Source organism: Sapajus apella, unplaced genomic scaffold (genome assembly GCF_009761245.1).
Source record: "Sapajus apella isolate SASKATOON/1434 unplaced genomic scaffold, GSC_monkey_1.0 scaffold40, whole genome shotgun sequence".
NCBI classification, from domain to species: Eukaryota; Metazoa; Chordata; class Mammalia; order Primates; family Cebidae; genus Sapajus; species Sapajus apella.
This window is the reverse complement of record NW_022436980.1, coordinates 6,017,350-6,041,247: the sequence shown is the minus strand read 5'-3', so window position 1 is coordinate 6,041,247 and position 23,898 is coordinate 6,017,350. Positions and strand designations below refer to the sequence as shown.

Here is a 23,898-nt window from a genome sequence, read left to right as displayed (position 1 = left end):
TTCGGTATTTGACTCGCTTTCATTACCATAGTGCCTCCTCACATAGATACCCCCTTAAAATAACGACTCACCAAAGACGACCAGACACATCCTAAGGTTAACACATTTGAATGAGCCAGTCTAGCTATTGGATATGAAATGGAGGAAAGCTTTCATTAAAGAAAATCTGGGAAACAATGACTCCAAGAATAAATATTTGACTCTGGACACCCTATTTTCTACTAGTAGAAATTCCTAATCAATATTCTCCCATGAAACTCACTCACCTTACTCAGCTTCAGCATGCCACACTTATCCTAGCTTTTACTGTTTCAGGTCACAGAATCACATCATGTTTTCCCAAAGCAAGGTAAATCTGTGTTTGAAATTCAAATAAATCTTTTATATCTTTCCTAAGTTTCTATCCTCACTTCCTCCTTGATCTCTGACTGGCCACCAACCTATTGCTAAAATAGTCCTTTTTTTTCCTGCAAATGGCACCATCCAGGTACTCAAGAAAAATATCTTGAGAGTCATCCTAAATTTCTCCTTTTCTTAACAACACCCAATTTCCACCCCTCCGCTGAGACATCTTATCAATTCTACTTCCTAACAATCTCTTGAATCCATCCCTCTTATGTTCCTCATAGCTTCACAGTCACTGTTTCAGTTCATGACCTCACCTCTCACTATACTTTACCCTGTTTTCCATGAATTGTCTTCTAACAGTCTCACAGACTCTGGTCTCCTTTCTTTATACCCCTTCTTCCACACTCAATTGCTGAAGAGCTTTTTCTCAATAGAACTAAGAAGTCATTCCCTCACTTAAAACCCTTTAGAGGATCCCACCTCATTTCTAGCTTCTTAGTATGGCATACATAAGGCACTTCATGATAGGCACCTGTTTATCCCTCCATCCTCATCTCCTGTGGCTCATCACCTTGTGTTTTGTGGAACTAGAAATTAGATAATCAAAAGTCTCCTCTTGGGTTTCTATTCACACTGAATTTCAACACCAAATGCCAGCTGTTCCTTCCTCTGTCTTCTCCCAAATAAAAACGTCCAACAAAAGAGAGTGAAAAGATTAAAAACCAGTTAAAACCATATAAAATTATTAAAGTGTTTTTACCATATTTTTATATTTATATTTATAATATTTTTATCTTTTAGGAATTATAATCTGTTTAAATATACTGGTAGTACATTAAATTCAGCATAAGGAACACTGAAGATGTAAATTAAATATGAGACCATACAATAATAGACTTTTATGATGTGAAATAATTAAGGAATTAACACATTATTATAGTAAGAACGAAATATAAGAATGTAGCATACCATACCACTAGACTACACACTTTAAGTAGACAGGGCTGTGTCTAAATCATCTTTATGTTCCCTACTATGCCAAATACTATCCCCAACATAATAAGTGCACAGTGAATTAGTAAATGATTAAATAAAATTGTAGGGCCGGGCGCGGTGGCTCACGCCTCTAATCCTAGCACTTTGGGAGGCCGAGGCGGGTGGATCACGAGGTCAAGAAATCAAGACCATCCTGGTCAACATGGTGAAACCCCATCTCTACTAAAACTACAAAAAATTAGCTGGGCATGGCGGCGTGTGCCTGTAATCCCAGCTACTCAGGAGGCTGTGGCAGGAGAATTGCTTGAACCTGGGAGGTGGAGGTTGCGGTGAGCCGAGATCGCGCCATTGCACTCCAGCCTGGGTAACAAGAGCGAAACTCTGTCTCAAAAAAAAAAAAAAAAAAAAAAAGAAAAAGTAAAAAAATAAAAAAATAAATAAACAAAATTCTAAAAAACATCACCCACAAACCAAGGAAGCAATTATTTTTCTACTACCTGATAAGACCAATAATTTAATGATATTTATTATTATAGTTGATCAATTTAGCCAAATGTCATGAGTACCTATTTAAAAATTTATACATATATATATATATATATATACATTTTTCAGCAGATCTTTATATGGAACATCAATCTAATCTTTAGTTGGACATATGTTAAATCATTCAACAAATAACACAGTGAAAATTTTCAACATAACAGAAAGACATATGCTATTTGAAAAATGAGTAAAAAAAGATGATTCTATTGTTAGTATTCTTATCTTCAGATTGTCTTCCATAGCACGTCCCTCTGATACAGATAAATAGAAACTTTATTGCCTAGAACTCTGATCAAGTTACTGCCTTTTATACCACTATAATGATATTCAAACTGCCTCCTAAGTAAAAAAGAACAGAAACATTGTACCTGCACATGCACTTGAATTGTGTACTTCTTCTACCATATCAACTTCATTTTCCATGATATGCTTGCCATTATTATGCACTACAGCTAACTTGCTTGCCTGACGCAATTTTATTGTTGCAGCAAAGCACTGGTAGTGGTGGATTAGGATTAATCCATCACATCAAGTTTAGCAATCCATCCTGGGCCAGTTAGAGATATGCATTAATCCACAACTTAAAATGTAAAATATCAAGGAGTTGGGCCAATTCAGGAATAGGAGTTAAGAACAGAGTACTTCAGCCGGGCGCGGTGGCTCAAGCCTGTAATCCCAGCACTTTGGGAGGCCGAGGCGGGTGGATCACGAGGTCAAGAGATCGAGACCATCCTGGTCAACATGGTGAAACCCCGTCTCTACTAAAAATACAAAAAATTAGCTGGGCATGGTGGCGCGTGTCTGTAATCCCAGGGACTCAGAAGGCTGGGGCAGGAGAATTGCTTGAACCCGGGAGGCGGAGGTTGTGGTGAGCGGAGATCGCGCCATTGCACTCCAGCCTGGGTAACAAGAGCGAAACTCCGTCTCAAAAAAAAAAAAGAAAAGAAAGAAAAAAAAAAAAAAAAAAAAAAAAGAACAGAGTACTTCAAACATATCCAAACTGAAACTGGTTCTTTTCTCTGCCTAGAAAGGTACTTAACAATGGGTTCTGAATATCATGTTGACTGACAGGTATGTCATGTAAAAAAGGAAACACTCTCATATCTTACCTCCTTAAAAATATCAGGTTTAACAAAAGAGTATGATGTATAGATCCCTACTGGATAGAAGTGTGAATATCTAACCCATTATATAAATAGTATGTATTGTATGGTATATAAAGGCTATGATTTTATGGGATGCTACCTATTTTTTATGTTTTACTGTTGTGTTCATGTAAAGTAATTGGGAATGGTGTATCTAAAGAAACAAAATGGGTGAAATTTAAATCAACAAACTAAGGAATAAACAGTACAGGTTAAAAAGAAGGATATATGTTAACAAAATAATGACACACTGCAGAATAAAGAAAAAAATATGAAGAAGATATATCTGAGAGCAAAAGGCTGAGGACAGTTCAAACTGGTAGACTATGTAAAGACTGAAATAAAAGCATAAGAAAGAGCAGAGAAGAAATGTGAATAATATTCATAGATAGTAATGAACTGAGGGAATTCCAATGCCATGATAAGTCATGATACAGAACAATGGTATTTCTTTTATCCAAAAGCTTCACGACAGGTAAAGCTACACTATAATCTGAAGAACAAACAGACCTAAATTCCATTATAGGCCTGGAAAGTGACCAGTAGTGATACTTATAATATTTAAGAAAGCAAATGGGCACTTAACTTTAGATTATATCGTTTAATTTTTTTTTTCAACTTTGGAAAATGTTTCAAACTCCACTTTCCTACCTACTTACTTTATTTTTTAAAATTAGAGAAATATCCAGTAAATCACTGTAGATGGCACTGCATTGCTTGTTTGAAAAAAAAAGGTTGATAGTGCATTCATTCTTATGCCACCAGCACTGAATCAACCATTATAATATTCAAACCAAAAATGATACTATCAGCAGTATTGATGCTATCTCCTACTCTGAAGCTTGAGTCTCTTTTCTATGAAGAGCACATTCTTAGGGAATAAATCAGGATATGAAATTATACAAAATTGTGTGTGCAAGCATTCAGAAAGAAAGCAGGTAAAAGCTAATTCTCCTCCAAAAAAGGCAGTTTCTAAATGTGGATTCATTAATGAAAACGTAACCTAGCAGTCAGCAGAAGCATTCAGGAATGGAAGGCATACAGTACAATGCCAAGCATTAGAACCAGTGTTCTACTACCATACGACTATTCTAGTTTAACTAACAATCTTTTTTGTCAAGACTTGCTTCTTTTTGTTTTGTTTCCTCTCTGTTTTCAATTGGGAGAGAACTGTGTGAAGCTGATTGCCCATTTAAATCAGAAACACATTGGCTAGATCTAGGTTCAGTATGGGCAGGTAGTGTTTAAGCATTCCACACACCTCCACCAATATGCCACAAACTCTCTATATCCCAGGCTTTCTGATAGGATTCAGCTGAGACTACATATAGCACTTTTACTTGTGTCACACATATGATCTCATGTCTCAGCATGTACTGACATAGGTAGTTACAGTCAAACTTACTCTTCCCATAAATCCTGAAAAAGAAATGGTAGGGTGGAGGCAGAAAATAGACAGAATTTCCCTGCTTACCTAAACAGAACTAGTATGCATTGCTGCTAAAATATTCTAAAAGCTAGCAGCAAAGATCCATAATATTATACTTGTAATATAAGTATACATAAGCCGTACAAAAGACAATCTCAGTCTGTCATTGATAATGATGATGTCTAACTTGTTTTAGTATGTTACTTGTGCCAGGCATTGTTCTAGGTATTATATATCTCATTTAATCCTCATATACAAAAAATAAAATTCTTGTTGGGTAAAGTTATTTTCATCTTCATTTTACACAAAATGACACTGAGATACAGAAAGAAACTGGTTAAATTGATTTTAACATATTTAGCTTATTTAAAGTTAAAACATGAAATTACTCGGGTTGGTTTTAATGCCCACAGTGATAGACTGGATCAAGAAAATGTGGCACATATACACCATGGAATGCTACACAGCCATAAAAAAGGCTGAGTTCATGTTCTTTGCAGGGACATGGATGAAGCTGGAAACCATCATTCTCAGCAAACTGACACAAAAAAAGAAAACCAAATACCTCATGTCCTCACTCATAAGTGGGTGTTGAACAATAAGAACGTATGGACACAGGGAGGAGAACATCATAACCGAGGCCTGCTGGGAGGTGGGGGGCTAGGGAAGGTATGGCAGGGGGTGGGGGAATTGGAGAGGGATAACATTAGGAGAAATACCTAATGTAGATGATGGGGGGGATGGATGCAACAAACCACCATGGCATGTGTATACCTATGTAACAATCCTGCATGATCTGCACATGTACCCCAGAACTAAAAGTATAATAATAATTTAAAAAACCATGAAATTATTTACCAACATTCAACCTTGTAATGTAAGACCAATGGCTGTCATTGACTCTTGATCTGCTACGTAAAGTTTCACGTTGTTCTTCTTGCTTAAACGACACCACAATGTATCACCTATGACTTCCTGTTTGGGTTTATTTAAATTCCGTGACAGCTTAAAGGTACTTGGAAAGCAAACTAATTGAGGGATCCTTCCAGGCTTTTTATATTCTTTCACCCCCAACTAAGGCAATCTTTCACAATTGTGTAGCCCACAGCTATTTAAACTGCAATTTGTCTTAGCAATTCACCTTCAGAAAGTCTTTCCAAGGCACTCACTTAAATCTTATATATCAACAACTCTTTATATTTTGGAACTCATATTTCATCAGTTTGCATAATTAAATTACAATTGTACATTTAATTGGCATAAACAAACTTGAAAACAAACACAAATGACTCTAGATAAGCATAGCAGCAGGTAAACAGATAAACAAAAACAAACCATTTTTTTCAGAGTATTCTGTTGGCCAGAAGCAGGAATAACCTAAGAGAGAGTCTACTGTATATCTATCATTTCCTAATCATAAATAATACCATTTAATAGGTATATTAGCTTTCTGGAAGAATGGATTTATGACGAAGAAATACAAATAACTTTGGCAGAGAGGTTCGCAATGCTACCAAAATTCTACACTAGAAAAGTAATATATTCCTTCTTATCTTTCTTTAATTAGAAATTATAGGAGACTTCTTCACTGACAAAAACTAAGAGCACAAAATTCCACCCCAAACTCAATTCAGCATAAGAAGACTCCTACCCGAAGCATAACTATATACACTCACACACACAAAAAAATAATTAATAAAGAAACGAAGGTTTTAAGAAAGAAACTCCCTTACTAGAGAAAACCATCACCTCTTGGTGGGGAAAACTATGAATTTAAGTTGAGGTTCAGGCAGTTACTACTTACTTGATGGGGAAAATCACTTCACCTCTCTGAGCTATAGTATCCTTTTCTGGAAAAAGAAAAAAAAAAAAGAGATAATAATAATGGTTCTTTCCTCACAAAACTATAGTCAGAAATATATAAAATAAAATACATAAAAATACTCTGCAAACTATCAATCATCTTATACATATAAATTGTTATTACTGGAAATCCTAGTTTATATTTTGGACACAGAATTTCAGAGTCAAGGGAGGTCATTTCACAAATGACAAGGCTGTGATTCAGAAGCCTAAATTACTTTCCTACTTACAGTGGCATGGATGGCAGAGTAGATATAGAGAATTCTTGATTAACCAGGGAAAGAATATCACAGGCATGGGTGTGAGATCAAATGGAGATTTCAGGAAGCTAAAGGGCTCAGAATGAGCTAATGCTGTAATGTAGACTGAGCAGAGAGAAAATTCCAGAAGCCAAGGAGTGTTGTACAGTAAGTTCTGGCATGACTTTGGTGAGGATAGTAGGGAAGAAATAGAAAGATTAGCCAAAAAAAATTTCAACTATACCAAATTAGTATTCCATCCTGCACAGTAAAATTTTGATGCCTTTACAAACTAAACAAAGTAGGGAATTTAAGATAATTCCTGTGTTTATGCTGTTTCTTTCCACTGGTCAGAATAATTAACCATAGGTTAGGAAGTTAAGAAAACAATAGGAGAGACGTCAGTGAAGTTCAAGTACTTTAATTGGATTCCTTTGGGGACAGTTTGTTTCCCTTTTTCTCTGGCCATTAATCCAGCAGAGGAAAGTGATCTAACACAGCACTATGACATGAAGGGATGGACCCTGAGAGCCTGTCTCTCTATGATGACTGTTCTTGTGCATCCAGGCCGCCTATTGAAACTAACAATGCCTGCTGCTGCTGCCGAAGAGGATCATCCAAACTCTGAAAATGAAACACATCACACAAAGAGATGAAAGAATTCTTATTCCACAGGGTTTAGCTTGCAGCTGGTCATGCATGCCAGAGGGATGTGCCATGAGGATGACAAAGAAGCTTCCAAAGAGAATGGAAGGGGCAGCCAGCCGGACATTTTGAAATACTCAGAAAACTATTCTTTTGAAACTAAGACAATAAACTAGACTTCTTTATAGCAGAACTTGAGAAAGTCAGGTTTTTTGTTTTTTTTTTTTTTAAATCTCTGCAATTCATCCACGTTAAAACACTCTTGCGATTAAAAGAAACTTGAATAATTTCTAATTGGTTATACATTTTTGAGGGTTTCCCATTTATAATAAGAGGTCATATTATATAATTGTTTATTTTTTCCTCTGGGTTGGAACTCAATATCACTCCAGAGTTTAAAACTGTATGCAGGAATAGGTGTTGGGTTTTTCTGTAATTGATGTAGACACAAAGAACAATAAATATGTTTGTTATACAAAGTAGCATGCTGGTTAAGATCACAGACTTTGAGGTCTCAGTGATGAAACTGATGGGACGCTCACCGCATGGCATCAGGTCTCATGGGCTCTAAGGATCTCAAAAAGCTGTGTCAAGTAACAGTTTGCCCACAGGAGGTGCTCCAAATAAAATCAAGAGTCATAAGAACCTGCCCTACAGCTGCCATTGCTCTTGGCCCCTCAGTTGGTCACAGCAAGGCATAATCTAGCTCTTAAGCTGCCTTGCATATCTGTGTCTAAAGAGTATCAAAAGTAGCACCTAAAATTTTGAAAGAAAATGCTGCACTGGGGCATTGGCCTTCTCTGATTAAAGTTCACTCATTCCTAGCAGTCTAAAAAGAACACTGGCTCTCCCTCCCTGGCCATTCCCCACTACTGTTCCAAAAAGCTCACTTTCTTTTGTTTACAGGATAAATGTGGGAGGCTCCTTTCATTGCCCTTAATGGTATACACAATAGACTTAGCAATCATTTCTACCAATTATATCACTGACTCAGATGAACTCTGCATAACTAGATGTGTGACTTTGTGGAAGTTATTTAATGTCCTTTAGCCTTAGATTCCTCATTGGCCAAATGAAAATAGTTATCTGTCTTATGAGATTGTTGTAAAGAACAGTAAGATAATATTTACCTCACAGTTTAGTTATGAGCACAGAGGGTGACTCAATAAATGTCAGTCATTGTCTGTGCCATATTCTATAACAAGAGTAACAAATAGTTCATTTAAGAAACTGAAATGAGAATTGGAACACAGTATCACAAATATTTGCTGTTACTGTTCAAACACTGTGTCACTTATTTCAGGTTAGATCACAGTTTAAGAAAAGCATTGCTTCTTCAAAAGATTACATGAAAATAACTCACTGGGAGAACTATTTCTTTATCATATATTCAACTTGTTAGTTCTAATTAATCTCCTTCAAACCACTATAAACAAGTTCTTATTACAAGTATTTTAACTTTTAAAATGGCTACAATTATACTATATTTTATAAATATATGTTTGGCATTGGAGGGTTTCCATGATTTTTCCAATATTTCTTATTCTTCACTCCTACCATCTCTTCCACTTACTCGGAAGCTCTTCCAACCTCTCTCAGAAAGAGAAAACAATTTGAATGGAAACTGATACTATAAAAGCAACATTAAAATATATTTGGGAAAAAATGACTCTTATTCTAAGTCATGCTGCAGGTGGGGTACCATTCAATGGCACAAAATTAACTTTTAGCCCTAAGTCCATTACCAATAAATTCTAAAGACTACAAAAAGCACAGGGAAAGAAAAATATGTATATCTATAAACAAATAGATTATAATGAGGAAAAATTACATATAAAGAGATATTTATCATATCTCTTTAAAGTAACCATATACAATAAAATTTAACTCATAATAAACTTTTCCCTAAGAATTATAAAATATTTTAAATTCAAATTTAATTCTAGCAAATAAACTAAAAATTTACATAAATTCCTACCATTAATTACTTCTTTATGTTATGAAACTCCACTCCCAAAGTTTTATGCTAAAATCTTTCATTCAAGTTGTAAAGAAGATTAAAGAAAAAAAAAAAAAAAAACCCTACTATTTCATTCTAAAAAAAATTGGCCCATAACTAGTGAAAATGTTAGTCATTTTTCTCATCTTTCCTCTTAGCAATGCCCATCCAATGACTAGATCCTGCTAATTCTTTATTTTCACCATTATAGCCTAGAACTTTAAATAATCTAATTATTTTCAACCTCTTACCTCTTTCATCCATATATATGCTTCAAGAATAACCTTCTATTAAAAAGAAAGGCTCAAGAAATTTCCCTTACCTCCTCAAAATCATAAATTGTTTACAGAATAAAATGTATCTCTAGCATACCATTCAGTTTTCACTGTGTGGCACAGAACTACAATTCAGTTATTAAATAAATTTAAAAGATAGTCACTAACTGCCTGATAGGCTCCAGAGTACAAACTTGATAGTGGGTTGGTAGTAGTGACAAAGATGAGCTCCACAATCCCTGTTCTCAAAGAAGCCAGTTTAGTAGGGAAGCAAATAAGTAAACTAAAACTTGTAATGCCATTTAGTGAGTACAAAAAAGGTAACTAACTACACTGTGCTATTAGAATTAGATATTAAGTCCTAGCTCGTTGAGGAGGAAAGTAAAATAGAAATATGTTGGTTTTCTGCTTCTGAAAATGATGAACAGAAACAGCATTTACTTCCTGCCTTAAACAACTAAAAAACTAGACAAAGTATATAAAATATTGACTTATAGACATTGCACAACAGGCACAGCACAGCAATTGCTGAGCAAAGGAAATTAACTAGGTTATTCCCACTATTGCTGCAGCATACTACCTTGAGAGAGTTACCAGATCACAACTCAAGGAGGGAGAATCCTAACAGAGCCTGGTTTATCTAAAGCCACACTACTAGTGAGGAGTGGAGCTGGGCCTCAGATACGAATCTTTCTGATGGCAAAGTCCCCAGGAGTTTTAATTTTTACTCACCTCTACCTTTTTATTTTTTCTTTTGCATTACAGAAATAATACTTCAAAATTTAAACATTAATTCAGTGAACTTCCCCAGATCCCAACTGTCCCCAGTCACAGAAAAAATATTACCATCCCCTAAATATTGTATTACTTTGTGTTTACTGTTACATAATATTAACTTTCCTGCTATATTTAATAATAATTTTAATGTTATATAACATTTATTGAAGCCTTACTACATTATTTCACGTAGGTAAGAACACTTAAAATGAGATCTAACCTCATAGCAAATTTTAAGTGTACAATATTTTTAAGTGTGCGGTATTGCTGACTACAGGTACAATGCTGTACAGCAGATCTCTAGAACTTACTCATCTTGCTTAACTGAAACTTTACATCCATTAATTATTAACTTCCTATTTCCCCCACCCTTCAGCCCTTGGCAAACACCGTCATTCTATTCCTTGATTCTATGAATTTAATTATTTTAGATACTTCATATAAGTAAAATCATATAGCATCTGTCTGTGACTGGCTCATTTCAATTAACATAGTGTCCTCAGTTTGAGCCATGTTATCCCATTATAGTATTTCCTCATTTTTAAAGACTGAATAATATTCCCTTGTGGGTATATACTATTTTCCTTATCCATTCATCTATAGAAGGACATTTAGCTTGTTTCTACATCTTGGTCATTGTTAATGGTGCTGCAATGAACATGGGAGTGATAATCTCTTTGAGATCCTGATTTCAATTCCTTTGGATAAACAACAAAGTAGAATAGAAGGAAAGTACATCATCATAATAAGTGCACACATGAAAAGCCTACGTATCAATTTTAATGGTAAAAAACTGAAAGCTATTTCACTAAGATCAGCGACACAGCAAGGATGTTCACTCTTGCTACTTCTATTCTACATAGTACTAGAAGTCTTACCCAGGGCAATCAGGCAAGAAAAAAAAGGCATCCAAATTGTAAAGGTAAAAGTAAAATTGTCCAAATATTAAACTTACTTATTAAAAAAGTAAAATTATCTGAATATTACCCCTCCCTCAAATTCATATATTGAAATTTAATTGCAATTGATAGTATTAAGAAGTGGAGCTTTTAGGAGGTGATTAAATCACAAAGGTAGATTCTATGATTTTATATCTAGGAAACCCTAAAGACTCCATCAAAAAGCTATTAGACCTAATAAATGAATTCAGTAGAGTTGCAGGATACAAAATCAACATACAAAATCAGCTGCATTTCTATATATTAACAAGGATCGATATTAAAAAAAAAATAGAAAAAACAATCCCATCTAAAACAGTACCAAGAAGAATAAAATACTTAGTAAGACAATTAAGGATATTAAAGATTATATACTGAAAACTACAAAACATTGACAAAAGAAATTAAAGATGGAAGATATCTTGTGGTCCATGGATTGGAAAATTTTAGTATTGCTACAATGTCCATATCCAAAGTGATCTATAGAGTCAATTCTACATTTCTGTGATTCAAATGGAACCACAAATACCAGGAATAGCTAAATTGATCTTCGGAAAGAAAAACAAAAATGGAGGCATCACATTTTATTGCTTAGAAATATATTATAAAACAAAAATAATCAAAACAATATGGTGCTGGCATAAAGATAGACATATAGACCAATGGAACAAAATATAGAGCCAAGAAATAAATCTACAAATAAATGGTCAACTAATTTTTGACAAGGTGCCAAGAATACACAATTGGAAAAGGATAGTCTCGTCAACAAATGGTGCTGGGAAAAACAAATACTTATATGCAAAATAATAAAATTGAACATTTATCATACAATATACACAAAAATAAACTCAAAATCAATTAAAGATGGGAGGCTGAGAATCACTTGAACCCAGGAGACAGAGGTTGCAGTGAGCTGAGATCACATCACTGCATTCTAGCCTGAGTGACAGATCAAGACTCTGTCTCAAAAATATATATATATCGATTAAAGACTTAAATGTAACATCTGAAACTCTCAAACTTGTAGAATAAAACATACAGGAAAAGCTTCATAACATTCATCATAGTAATGATTTCACAACTGTAACATCAAAAGTACAGGCAACAAAAATAAAAATAAACAGGTAAGGCTATATATCAAACTAAAACCATTTCACAGCAAACAACATAGTGAAAAGGCAACCTATGGAATAGGATAAAATATCTGCAAACCATATATCTCAGCGATTCCTGACCTTTTTGGCACCAGGAACTGGTTTTGTGGAAGACCATTTTTCCAAGAACAGGGGGATGGTTTAGGGATGAAACTGATCCTCAAGCATTAGTTAGATCCTCATTAGAAGTGCACAGTTTAGATCCCTTGCATGCACAGTTCACAATAAGGTTCACACTCCCATGGAAATCTAATTCTGCTGCTGATCTGGCAGGATGCAGAGCTCAGGCGGTAATGCCCACTGGCTGGACACCCAGCTTCTGTTGGGCAGTCCAGTTCCTAACATTCGAGGGACCATTATTGGTCTGCAGCCTGGAGGTAGGGGGTTGGGAACCCCTCATATATCTGATAAGGGTTACTATTCCAAAATATATAAAGAACTCCTGTAATTTAAGAGCAAAAAGCAAAGAAACTAATAACCCAACTTTTAATAATGGGCTAAGGAATTTGCTAAGGTCTAAATATTACTCCTCTCCCAAATTCATATATTGAAGCTTAATTGTAATGTGATAGTATTAAGAAGCAGAGCTTTAGGAGGTGATTAAATTATGAAGACAGATCATTCATGAATGGAACTAGTCATCTTAAAAAGAGATGATGAGCTGTTTGTCCTTCCACAATGTGTGGGCTCAGAAGGCATCATCTATGAAGAATAGGCCCTCATCCATATTTAGAAACTGCCAGTGCCTTGACCTTGGACTTTCCAACCTCCAGAATTATAAGTAATAAATTTTTGTTGTTCATAAATTACCCAGTATTTTCTTAGAGTAGCTCAGATTAAGAGAGACTTGAATAAAGATTTCTTTAAAGTAGACATACAAATAGCCAAGAGATATATTTAAAAATATTTAAGATCTCTTATCATCATCAGAGTAATTCTAATTATAATCACAATGAGGTATCACCTCACACCTGTCAGGACAGTTATTAATAAAAGACAAGTGTTGGTGAGGATGCAGAGAAATCTGAACCCTTGTACACTGTTGGTAGAAATGCAAAATGATAAAGCCACTATTGAAGACAGTTTGAGTTTCTTCAAAAAATTAAAAATAGAAGTGTTACACAATTCAGCATTCCATCTTTTAGGTATTTATCAAAAAGAATTAAAATTAGTATCTTGAAAAGAACATACTATGGTATTTCTCTAAATGCTGCAAATGTAGCAAATCATTTAATCCTTAAGACAAACCTATATAACAGATACTATTTTTAGCCTCAATTTGTAGATAAGGAACCTGAAACACAGACAGGCTAAATAACTTGCCTAAAGTGAAATAACTAGTGAGTTTCAAAGCAGGAATTCAGAACATAAAATTCAGCTCCAAAGTCCATGCATATAGCCTCATTGCTTCCCTATCTAGATCATCTAATAGACTTCTTAAATATAGAGGCAATTCATATAACTACAAACTTGTTATTTGTATATCTCACACTATCTAGAACAATGGGTTATTACTAAGAGATATTCTATGTTGTTTTTGATATGAATGAATGAATAAAAGAGCAATATAAAGCTATGGAGGAATAATCACACTAAGCCAGAACTCTGGTAAACCCTAAACTATATATAAAATGGGCCTAAAATTCTTTATGACAAATTATTCTTCATTCTCACAACTCCTCAGAAATTTTATCCATAAGTAACTGAAGTTTTCATACATTTCACTGATAAGATCTTCACTCTTAGCTAATTTCAATATTTGAAAATTATAGATGATTATTTTATATTTATTTTAATGACCATTAGGACACGTATTTCACATATTTTAGTCTAAGTATAGAACAACATTAAGAATATATTTGTGTGTGTAAGAATATATGTGTGTGTGTGTCTGTGTGTGTGTATATATATGTATATACATGGAGAGTGAGAGAGAGACAGAGAGAATATGGTGGTTTCGGGAGTTGGCAATGAAGAAACCAGCAATGGTAATAACAAAATAGTAGGAATAAAAACAACTAACATTTTCTCAAACACCTTGCCAGAGTTAATGAGTATTACATGCAATAATCACAATTAAGATAGAAGTAATGGAAATACATGCAAATAGCTACAAAATACCATAATCTCAGAATTAATCTTCAGTCCTTTGAGTCTTTTTTTTTTTTTTTTAGATGATGTCTGCCTGTGTCACCTAGGCTGGAGCACAGTGGAGCGATCTCAGCTCACTGAAACCTCTTCCTCCTGGGTTCAAGAGATTCTCCTGCCTCAGCCTCCCAAGTAGCCAGAATTGCAGCCACCAGCCACCACACCCAGCTAATTTTTGTATTTTTAGTAGAGATGGGGTTTCACCATTTTGGCCAGCCCAGGCTGGTCTCGAACTCCTGACCTCAAGTGATCCATGCCCCCTCGGCCTCCCAAAGTGCTGGGATTACAGGTGGGAGCCACTGCGCCCTGCACTTAGAGACAAATCACAAATGTTTATTATGAAGTTTAAGTTTTGTTCATTAATTTAATTCACTGTATTCTTCATAAAACTCTGATATGCAAAACCTTCAATAATTCAATTACATATTATCCATACTTTAAAAATAATTGCTCAAGGGACATATCTAATTTACATTACAATACGTTACATTATTAATGGATACTAGTCATAGAGTGCCTACTATGTGTTGGGGAAAATACTAGGTGTTTACTATATTATCTTATTTACCCTCCATCATTCTAGTTTGGCTTTCTTATCTGCATTTTACAGATGAGGAAAATAGCTCAGAGTTATGAACTGAATGTTTGTGCTCAAATTTATACGTTGAAACCCTACCCCAATATAATGCTAACAGCAGATGGGGCTTTTAAGAGGTAACTGGGATTACATAAAGTCATGAGGATAAAACCCTCATGAATGGGATTCATGCTCTTATAAAAGAGATCCCTGAGAGCTAGCTTGCTGTCTTTCTACCAGAAACACAAACAAGAGTTAGCAGTCTGCAGCCCAGAAGAGGGTCTTCACCAGAGCCCAACCATGCTGGCACTCTGATCTTGGACTTCCAGCCACCAGAACTGTGAAGTTACAGCAGCCCAAAGTGACGAAGACACTCAGAATAAGCTGTCCATGGTCTTATAAAGATTAAACATTGTACTAGAACAGGAACTCAAATCTACCTTGGGCTACCACAAACAATAAGAAAATTTTGCAAAGTAGGAGACTGTAAAGTTAACATACAAAAATCAACAGCCTTCCTATACAGAAACAAAAGCCAGTTAGAAAACAGACGAAAAGACCCTGTTTAGTATAGGAAGTATATAAGAAAGATAGTAAATAAATAAGTGACTATCATACCAAATGGTCAACTTAATATGTTTAAACCTAAAGCCAAAAGGAAAATTATAGAACATTTTAGCAAGACACAACAGTTATTGAGCAAATAAAAATAAAAAACAGATTCTTGGATAAGAAAATTCATCCTCATAAGAACGTTAATTGTTGTGATGTTCATTCATAAATTCCTTACAATTTCAATAAAAATGCATCAGGGTTTTAAATTTTCCTCAAGATCTGCTAGTTGATTAAAAAGTTCACTTAGAATAAAAAGGAAGCAAGAAAAGCCGGAAAACAGTGAAAAAGAGTAATGGTAGGAGTAGGGACGGAAGCTAACATTTTAGATATAAAAGTCAGTTGGGGGGAAATAAGGGGGAGGGACGGTGGGGGGTGGGGAGTTGGGGAGAGATAGCAAGGGGAGAGATGCCAGATGTAGGTGATGGGGAGGAAGGCAGCAAATCACACTGCCACATGTGTACCTATGCAACAATCTTGCATGTTCTTTACATGTATCCCAAAACCTAAAATGCAATAAAATACATAAATGGAAAAAAAAAAACACATTATAAAGCTTCTATAATTAAAATAATGTGATAATGTCACATGCATAGACAGGTCAATGGCACAGAATAGAAAAATATAAAAATACATCTGATTGTATAGAAAAACTGTAGGATACCATGCAAGTACTAGAAGAAACATTGATGAATTCCATTACAAACTGAAACTGCGAAAATTGTTTCTAATTATGCTTCAATGTGATAATATGCAAGAAAGTCAACTAAACAATGACATATTAAAGGCATATACTTCTTTTTATCAAATAATCATCATTCTCTGGATTCTATGTAAAGCAATACCTAAAACACCCCTGGAATCACATAAATCTCAAAATTGTGGAGTAGAACCAACTGTAACATTTCCTCTTTCTTCATCATCATTTTTAAACCCCAGCAGAAAGACCATAGTAATATAACCAAAACCCAGAAGAGCCTAAAAGACACATCTGTAGGGTTTGGTTGGAAATAAATGACACTCTTCTATATCCAATTCATATCTAAGACTTTTCCTTGCATTTCAGTACGATGATGCTTACTTTTTAACCGGGATTACAATCCTTGAATATCTCAATCTACCATTTATATTAAAAAATGCATAAGTAATTTCTATGTGCTAGAGGGCAAGGGCCCTTAATAGATATTTAGATTTATACTATAATTAAAAATAATAATAATGCAAATATATGCCAAATCTCTGTAAACAATATTTTCAGAAAATTTGTTGTAGAGAAGGACCCCTGGTGTCCAGCTGGATTTAAGCCAGTCTATAATATAGCTTTGCCTTCGAGTCTATTATGAGACAGATCTTTACTTACCTTGAAATGTTTGACTTCACCATAAAATATAGCAAGTTTCTAAAATTTGTAAAGATTATATTTAGGGATAACAATATTGGTAATGCTACATTTCCAAATAAACATTTTGAGAAGCATGATATAGATTCTTTAACTGAATACACCATCACTGACCGGCAGAAATGTATCTCAGACACAATAGTTACAGTGTTTGACTGGTGTCTCTGGAACATACAGATAGCATCTACATTTATAAAAATAAGTACTATATTCACAAGTGGCTTCTGGAAAAGCTTCTTTTAAAAAACAACATTAAAATGGCACATTGGCAAAAGACATCACAGTCTTGCTGTATACTAACATTGCCTTGCAAATGAAAACCTGCACTATTCCTTATGATCAGGGTTTCACCCATTTATTTGGCTAATCATTCAAATGGCTAAACAGACCTCTAATTTGAAAATAAAAACCAATTGATGCAATCACAAACAAGTTCTAAAATTGCGGTTTATAAAAATTGAAATCTTGTTCTAAGCCAAAACACACACACAGTTACCTTTTCCTAATCAGAGCATTCATTTCTCCTCATTATGATCTCACAAGCACATTAAAATCTTATTAACATTAATTACTTCTGAGCGCCTATGTATGAGCAGTGACAGTAGTGAGTGTGCGTGTGTCTGGATCATATCTACATTTATATACCTTGCTGCACTTTGCTTATAAAACATGTGAAAATATTTCTGCTAACACCAATTAGCTAATTTCACACACACACACACACACAGATAGTAAACTGCTGTCTCACTGCACAGCCTATCGGAAACCAGTAAACATATGGACAAACGGACAGGAAAGAAAGCAGAAACACCTCTTGAATGTGAAAAGTAAAATGTCTTATACTTGAGCCAGAATTGTTAAGGAGAAAACAAGTTAGGAAAACAAAATAACAAAAAATGCAAAATAATTTAAAATGATAAAACCAAGCATTCTATTTTCTACACAGATGGGTTCAGTGATAAAATGATAGAGACAAAAGAAAGCTGGCAAGCAAAAAGCAGCTAACACAGGAGAAATATACAGAAACGAAAATGTCCTTCCTAACATGTATGTACATGCACATACATGTACAAACATATACTTTTCTGCTCCTCTTAAATATACTCATATTATAATTTAAATAAAAACACTATAAACTTTGACCATAGGGTAATAGCACACTACATTTCAAAGTCAAACAGGTCTATCCTCACAAGCAAATAAATATTCCTGCTCAAACTAAATGCTTTCTGAATTCTACTTACACTAAGAACAACCTACACAGGAGCCATTAACACCTACAATGGAAACTCAATGCTTTCTGAATTCTACTTACACTAAGAACAACATACACAGGAGCCATTAACACCTACAACGGAAACTCATTGTAAATGCAAAAACCTAGGCATTTATAGCCACACATATAATTCTTTTCTCTTTGCTTCACAATCTCCTTTTCTCAGCATCCAACTATTTTATCATTCACAAATATACTCCACCAATTTGTGTCCTTCTTCGCCTCATCATCTGTCCTTCATTAGGAATATTATTAAAGAATAACTATTGATCATCACATCCACATTTTCTTTTTCAACACATGTGCCTATCTTCTCCTCACAGCCTAGAGTTTGGAAATCCAAAGTCCTATTAGATCCCATTATCTCTATATCCACATATTCTATCCTGAGTCTTTCTGCCATCTTTAATTTCTTTGTTGCCATCAAACTTTATAGTTTTACAAAGAAAATACTTCAGAATTCCTTATGGAAAACACCAAGCATCAGCCAAAAAATAGTCTGTATTCCATAATAAAATTTTCAGTGAGAACACTTAACCTCATTGGACTACTACACCTATGTTTGTAAACAAAGGAGAGTAATAAAACTTAAACATAAAAGTATTGTGCTTGATTACATTATTTTGGAACATTTGGCTATGAATGAAATATAGGAAGAATACAATATATTCAACCAGCCAGCACAATTAATGTTCAAGCTGATTTAAGCAGTGAAGCTATAATTAGAGCTCATGCTATAATTCCAATTTTCTACCTATTGTCTAGCAAGCTCACTGGCCAATAGCATAAGAGTCAATGACCTGTAGGAATATAGGTATGCTTCACAGAGATGGGCTAGCTACATGACAAAATTCTAAGCGCTCTCTCTGTAGAGTAGGATATATATTGGAGAAGAAATGGTAGGGAGCAGAAAGAGGGTTTCTAAACTGTAATGAAATAGTATTAAAATAGGTGACATTGGTATTAATATAAAGTTTAAATGATAACCAAGAATATACTGTATTTTGTTTTAATTTAGTATTATTCAACATGCTCATAACTGAACAAAGTTTAGTGGATATTCTCTGTGAAACCTAAAACCTGCTAATATAAGCACTATTAGCTAATAAAGTAGTAAAAGTTTTTTTTAATAAACTAAAGAATAGTAAAATAATGCTACATGCAATAAAATGGTATTTTAAAACGAGCAAGAGTTATTTCAAGTAATTTCCAGTTTACCATAACAATTTACAAATTAAAATCATTATCCTTATGATGTTTACATAGACTTTGTATAGGTCAACAATCACAGTGCTATTTACTATTTGTGAATATTCTGAATTAAGCAGGCTTACCACACTGCATGAAGAGTGCCCTTAAAAAAAAAAAAAAAGCCTAGGGAACTAAGAAAATAAAAATTCGAAAACCTAATAGAATTAGTGGTTGCCTGTCATAACACAATAGCACTCTATACTTAAAAAATACATTGATTTTTAATTAGTAAAAACTGAAATATTTGTTTATAGGCCATTTATAGACCACTAAACAAAATCTGGGAACCAAAAATTAGAGCATTAACAACAATTGCCAAATGTAGGTCTAACAGGTTTTTTTAAATATCAAAATAAACACATAAGTGAAAAAATATGAAATTTGTTTTTTAAAAGATCATTTTATATTAACATTTTCAAGAACACACTGAATTAAGATAGATCCCTAATGATCAGAAAATTATAGAAAATGAGGAGCGACTAAAGTAATAATCTTGAGTAAATATAAAAAGTATCATCATGTTAATCAATTAGCTATGCTGCAGACAGCATCCTAACAATCCGCTGACATATGACCAAGATATAACTAGCAAAAAGTGCACAAATAAGTTGACACTTAGAACCCACATTCTCTTTCATAAATGCACCATTACAAACTGCAAAGATTAGGTGGCCAAATTTCAACATCAATGATTCACTAGGCATTTGAACCAGATCTAAGAATCATGGTCTTTATTTCCCAGTAAAAGCTAATAAGCTGAGACTTACTTAACTCTTTATTGTTTTGTTTTGTTGTTTTTGTTTTGTTTTGTTTTGTTTTTCAAGCTTCTCAAGGAATACCGAAATTGAAGACTACATGTGAAAACGATAGATCGTCATTTTCAAAAAAGATATTCATCCAGATTGCCCTCCAATCGGTGAAATCTGAGATGTCTACGGAGTCTTCTTTGTGAAAGCCTTACAAATATATCCAAAGATCCTGAGTCCCATATGGCTCTGATAAATGAAACCCGTTATTGTGAATTTCAAGCTCTTCTTTAAATCAAAACACTATTGGGTGAATTTGGTGCTCATGAAATAAAGCACTAATTGCGTGGCCTAACAACACTGAATCCTCTGCCTAGCAGACATTTTAAGTTGTGCCAAATTGGTTTTGGGATGTGAACAAATATCCTGGAGCCAGACTCTCTCACATGCACACACTACTCCCTGGAAGTAAGTTGGACACTCTTGGAAACCATTAACTCTTTCAGACCACCAGGGAACCTAACTCTCAGTAAAAGACCTCTTTTAAGGTAAATACAAGTCATTTCATCTAAAGTTAAACCTAAGTAAGAGGTAAAAGAGCAAAAACTAATTTGTGGCTAAACATTAAAATGTCCATAGACATGAAATAGTCCCTATACCCCAATGGATGCTTTTTCAAATGTAACCAGAACATCTTATCTGGGCATAATTTCCAAGATATTAATAAGAGTTCTGTGCTTTCAGGAAAAGAAATTCATTTTAAGCTTAATATGCCACATTTGCCTTAAGCCAAGTGATAAGAAACTTTTGTTTCTTTGGTAATCACTCTCAGCTTATTATATCAGGAAATTTCTTTTGAGTTTTTGTTTCACCACATAAAATATGATTTCTACACTAGAAATTTTTTACGGTCTTTTTGTTTTGGTTCAGAAAAAGGCCTACAAACATGAAGCTGAGAATTTACATGGCAATTAATCTAATCTAATCCCATCTCCCTCATACTTAAATTTAGGAGTTCATAAAAACAATTTTTAAAAGCACCTAAATATAAGAAAAATTTACAAAAATAGACTTTGTATTTTTTTTTAATTTTAATTTCTTCAGCAGTAATTTAGAAATAAGTTGTTTACTTTGGTAGGGCATATTAATTAAGCATTTTATTTGCGGTATACTGAAAGCACAGCATTTCTTTCCCCTTTTATCTCACTGATAAAAATCCTGGATTACATTTGTCCACAGGATTATCTAAACTAACTACAATTTTACACTTTTAGGTCACAGTCATTTTGTTGCTGTCATTCATCTTTCACCTTAAAGGCTTATGAAGATAAAGTAAAAACTGCTTTTTTGGGGGTGGGAAATAGCTAAATGCTTATGAAAATGGTATTTCTCAGTCATTTCTAGTTTAAGCCTTCTATATTTCTTAGAGAACCATATTTATTTTGTGCCAATTGGTGTGAATTTAAGAGTATTACTAGAAACCTATGTTCCATCTCCAACAAAGCTTTATATCCTAACAATTAGTTTGCATGTGCTGCTGCTATTGACTCTTAATAATATATATTAAAAAAATAAATAAACAAAAAACAGCCAAACAGCCTTGTCAGCCAATGCTAAAATGAAAGTAGCTGCTATTTGCAAGTAGACAGGACACAGTAAATCAAATGTGTGTAGCTGCTTCTGGCTTCTATTGGTTCAAACTACAATTCTTAGAATTGAATACAAGCTATGGGTGTGTCAATATGAAGGACATCTACCTGATTTTCATTGGAGTTTCAGATCTCTGAATAATTCACATACTTCCAAATCAAAATTTGGAGGACCTGATAGTCCTCTGGTCTGTGTGTGTACTATGTCTGATGTGATGGCATCACTTCTAAGTTCTGTTGCATATTCAGTTAGTTAGCTGCTGGTAACCAAGTAAAACTCACATTCTAGTAGAACTTATTTGATATCTAGAACCTTACTAAGCGCACTAAGGAGTAAATGGTAATACTCAACAGATACCACATTAAAAAGTTTTCAGTAATTTTTAAGTCAAATATTTATCATATCAGTAAGAAGTTGTTCCAATACATACTCACAACTTAGGGTGATACTAGGGCCAAATAGCAACTCTCCCCTATCGTTCAAGCACAGAGGCTATCTGGGGCAGTTATAAACTTTATTGAAGTCCAAAATTCTGATTCATATTTCTACCGTGGTCCTCCTTTCCAGCCTAAATTCATCTAATGATATCAATTTAGGAGAAAAAGACATTGAAATTTAGCTTATGTTCATTTCAAATATCTCAGATAAACTGCATTTAGGAGCTAAACATAAAAATAGTCTATCTTTAAATAGGTGTCCATCACATTTTTCATGTTTAGCATTCTGCCATGAGCTCAGAACTATTTATTCAATAACATTTCTTTTTTCCAGCTCTATGTTCATTACTGACATGATCCAAAAGGCTTAACATGACAAAAGCCAAAAGGCTTAACATGATGGACACTGTCCTTATAGCTCAACTAATTGTAAATGGTTTTGACAATCTATATATATTTAATAACTAGCCTTTACACCTGAGATTATCAGCAGAATAATTTTTTAGATGTTAAAAGGCAGTAGCCAAAAAAGAGGAGGAAAAAAATGCTAAGTAGGGATATTAGAGGAGCATCTTTATCAACAAAGGAAGTGGATTGTCCAATTTCCTCACTGGAGAAATGAATAACCTAGTTCCCAGTACTAACCCCAGCACTGAAAACTGCTGTGTAATTGTAGGCAAGTTATTTAACGTCAGTTGGCTTCTACTTTTAATCTGTGATGCAAGGGTAATACAGTTTCAGGTACTAATTGCTTCCTGCATCCCTATATTGGCTAGGATCTTTTAAAAATTATTTCCTGGCCAAAAGCTCACCCACATGCCATCAGTTATTTTCTCTCCTTTTTCCTGTCTCCTTTGCCTCTGCAGGGAAATAAAATTAGCAGTCAAAGTTAAACATGCCCAGTGGGCAAGACAGACTTTAGTTTAAGGAAAGGGATGGAGTAAGTTGTGTTAAAGTGCTTATTTGGCCCCAAAAGGTTCATTGTTGGGATACTACCTCCCACAAGTAGTTCCACTGGAATTTTTTTCAGGAAAATGGAGAACTGTTTTAAGATAGACACACGGCCTTTAAGCTGGTCTCAAATCAAAATAAATTTAGGATATTCAAAAAACACCCTACAGGACTTTCCCTGTGGAGCCTAAATAAATCACTGACCAAATTTTCCAATTCATACTCTGCTGTTAAATGGGACTTTCTGCAAAATAGTGGTTTAATTTCTACATCTGAAAAAGGAGTATAGGTAAAGTTCTTCACTTTGGGTTTTTATTCGTCTCTCTTCTCTGATAGTATTCTAAAAGAATGCCATTTGAGAAAAGGCCACTTGTAGAGAAGAAAATTGAAATATAACTCCAAATTTCCAATAAACTTGAAAGTCTGTTGAAGACAAGACTACATCGCTGGTTAGTGATTTTGTGGGTTTTTCTTAAAAAATGTACCTTTTGATACAT

General features: G+C 34.3%; 1 protein-coding gene across 4 annotated transcripts in view; it reads right to left on the bottom strand.

Moving 5' to 3' along the window:
• ZBTB20 (zinc finger and BTB domain containing 20) overlaps positions 1-23,898 on the bottom strand; it is a 796,445-nt gene that overhangs the window by 705,272 nt on the left and 67,275 nt on the right. Inside the window, exon 2 of one of the 4 annotated variants that reach the window (XM_032299318.1) lies at positions 6,269-6,314. The exons of the other annotated variants lie outside the window; for them this stretch is intronic. The gene's annotated coding sequence lies outside the window, so the exon portion shown is untranslated. The remainder of the gene's footprint in view (positions 1-6,268; positions 6,315-23,898) is intronic. 4 annotated transcript variants of the gene reach the window in all.